This window comes from Bos indicus, chromosome X, assembly GCF_029378745.1.
Source record: "Bos indicus isolate NIAB-ARS_2022 breed Sahiwal x Tharparkar chromosome X, NIAB-ARS_B.indTharparkar_mat_pri_1.0, whole genome shotgun sequence".
Classification (NCBI taxonomy): domain Eukaryota; kingdom Metazoa; phylum Chordata; class Mammalia; order Artiodactyla; family Bovidae; genus Bos; species Bos indicus.
The window spans coordinates 53,143,496-53,146,950 of NC_091789.1; the positions used below are offsets into that span (position 1 = coordinate 53,143,496).

The window sequence follows — 3,455 nt, forward strand, 5'->3', positions numbered from 1 at the left end:
TTCCCCTTGGGAACCCAGTTTTTCTAGTTATTTGCCTTCATTTATTTTCCCAGCAGAATTTGTACGTTAAAAATATAAGACTCCCAGATTCCTTTCCCAGAATGCCCCGCGCTGCAGAAGAGGCTTCTGGGAGCTGGAGACATATTGGGTTGGCTGGTGCCGGACTCCCGAGATGGTGGCGTTTGTGGTGTAACGGAAGTCCCTCGAGCCCGTGGCAGCGGTTTCGCGGCCTAACTCAGTGCTCGCCTTTTTCACTGAGAAAGTGAGGCAGAGGTGGCAACCACCAGAAACCTAGTAACCTCGAGAACCCCCTCAACCATCAGCGGCTTGGCCAAAAGAAACTGACGGCAGCAGTGATCCGGTTCTGCTTGGCCTATTTTGGGGTCTGTAATCCCAAGAAAGAGCCAGCGGTTTCGGTTTCCTGCCGGCTTCCGCTGCTTTGCTCGGTGGACGAGCTCTCGAGGCCTCTATCTTCTCCTCAGAGGTGTCCGGGTTTAGCCCCAGCCTCCATCTTTGTCTCGAAGAATGGCGAGCAGCAGTGGCTCCAGGTCCGAATTCATTGCTGGAGGGAAATACAAGCTGGTAAGAAAGATTGGGTCTGGCTCCTTCGGGAAAGTCTATTTGGCGATCAATATCACCAACGGTGAGGAAGTGGCAGTGAAGCTAGAACCTCAGAAAGCGAGACAACCCCAGTTGCTGTATGAGAGCAGACTCTATAAGCTTCTTCAGGGCGGGGTTGGCATTCCCCGCATATGGTGGTATGGTCAGGAAAAGGACTATAATGTGCTAGTCATGGATCTTCTTGGCCCCAGCCTCGAAGAGCTCTTCAATTACTGTTCAAGACGGTTCACAATGAAAACTGTACTTATGTTAGCTGACCAGATGATCAGTAGAATCGAATATTTGCATACAAAGGATTTTATACACAGAGATATTAAACCAGATAACTTTCTAATGGGTGCTGGGTCTCACTGTAATATGTGTTTAGAATGTCAAGCAAGGAAGAGGAAAAGGGGCATGTCTGGTAGTACTTCTCAGGACCCAGCTTCCTCAAACTCAAACCAGTTATTCCTTGTTGATTTTGGTTTGGCCAAAAGGTACAGAGACAGCAAGACAAAGCAACACATTCCATACAAAGAAAAGAAAAGTCTCACTGGTACTGCTCGGTATGCTAGCCTCAATTCACATCTTGGTATTGAACAGAGTCGACGAGATGACATGGAATCATTAGGATATGTTTTGATGTATTTTAATAGAAGCAGCCTGCCGTGGCAAGGAATAAAGACTGCAACAATGAAGCAAAAATACGAAAAGATTTGCGAAAGTAAGATGGCCACACCTATTGAAGCTTTATGTAATGGATTTCCCTCAGAATTCGCTACGTACTTAAACTATTGTCGTGGACTGCGCTTTGAGGAAGCCCCGGATTACACCTACCTCAGGCAGCTTTTCCGCAGTCTTTTCAGGGCCCTGAATTACCAATATGACTACGCATTTGATTGGATATTAAAGCAGAGAGCAGCACAGCAGGCAGCCTCTTCAAGTGGGCAGGGTCAGCAGGCCCAAACCGCCACCACCACAGGCAAGAAAACTGACCAAAAAAAAGAGTAACATGAAAAGGTTTGTAAGCCCGAGTCAAGGAGCAGAAGCAGCAGAGTAAGATGATTGCAGCAGCATGTTTCTCCCCAAATCTAGAAATTTTCGTTCATATGTACACTGGCCAGTGACTGTGGACAAACGTTCACTTGGGGTAAAGAACGTAATTTAAGTATAAACTGGCTCTGGGCAGCATTGGTGATGCAGTGTGCTGAGTTGTAGCCGCTGTAATTGTGAATATTAATGAGATTGTGAAACGTGTTGTCCAGTTTTTTGTTGCATTCTTTCAGGTGGAAAAGTTAACTGGTTCACACACACATTGGTGGAGAAATTGTGCATATGCCAGTTTTTTGTTAACATCGTTTATTTTCAACTATGTTGCTTTGAGATCTCGTTTCAGAAACAGGGCATGAACAGTCTTCTGCCACAGTTGAGATGGTTGTGCTACTGCTGCTGCTGCAAAGTCGCATCAGTCGTGTCCGAATCTGCGTGACTCCATAGAGGGCAGCCCACCAGACTCCCCCGTCCCTGGGATTCTCCGGGCAAGAACACTGGAGTGGGTTGCCATGAGACGGTTGTAAATGCTCACAATTGTGCATTCTTAAGGTCTATTCACCCCTGGGTTCCGCAAGTTGTTCACTTAAAACATTTTTTAAATGGTTGGTTTCTTGTTTGCAAGGCAGCTGATACGGTAGCAACCAAAGATTCCGGTGTTCCTGCATATGAAAGACTCTGCTTGCTTACCTGTGCTGAAATAACACCGTTAAAGTGAAGACTTAAGAAAAACACATTGACTACTAGATTATCTGTAGGACTCTTGTTAACTCTGTAATGTTCTTGGTATTTAAAAAAGCATATTTGTCACAGAAATTTAACATTTTACAACTGAACATGTATGTGTGTTGCTTAGATTAATTAATCATTATAAACATTTGTATGATGTGGGATTTTTTTATTTTGAAATGTGTTTTTTACAAATTATAAACAAATGTAGAACATTGCTTGGCACACTGTAGGCTATCACTAAATACTTGTGTGAATGAATATATTTTGCATATTTTTAAACTTTATTCTTAAGTAGCTTATCTTTCCTCATGATTATTAGAAATTGAATATCTTACATGCTCTGTTTATTTTTATATATGAAACTGATTGTTTTTTGTTATTCTTAAGTAGCTTATCTTTCCTCATGATTATTAGAAATTGAATATCTTACATGCTCTGTTTATTTTTATATATGAAACTGATTGTTTTTGCATAGTGATTTTATAAGCAACCTATTTATGAAGTTTTCAAAGTTTCAAATAGTTTTTAATTGATTCAGCTTTGTTGCATTTGCATTAATGATAATCTTGCCTGCTTTTCAATATAAATATCATAAAAAACATAACTCTTAAAACATTGCTAGGCACACTGTAGTTTATCAGTAAATACTTGTGTGAATGAATATATTTTGCATATTTTTAAAGTTTATTCTTAAGTAGCTTATCTTTCCTCATGATTATTAGAAATTGAATATCTTACATGTTCTGTTTATTTTTATATATGAAACTGATTGTTTTTTGCATAGTGATTTTATAAGCAACCTCTTTATGAAGTTTTTAAAGTTTCAGATAGTTTTTAATTGATTCTCTCAGCTTTGTTGCATTTGTATTAATGATAATCTTGCCTGCTTTTCAATATAAATATCATAAAAAACATAACTCTTAAAACATTGCTAGGCACACTGTAGTTTATCAGTAAATACTTGTGTGAATGAATATATTTTGCATATTTTTAAAGTTTATTCTTAAATAGCTTATCTTTCCTCATGATTATTAGAAATTGAATATCTTACATGCTGTTTATTTTTATATATG

At 39.7% G+C, this 3,455-nt stretch overlaps 1 pseudogene; it reads left to right on the top strand.

Moving 5' to 3' along the window:
* Nucleotides 1-393: 393 nt before the first annotated feature.
* LOC109555007 (casein kinase I pseudogene) lies at nt 394-2,606 on the top strand (annotated as a pseudogene).
* The last annotated feature ends 849 nt before the right edge of the window (nt 2,607-3,455 follow it).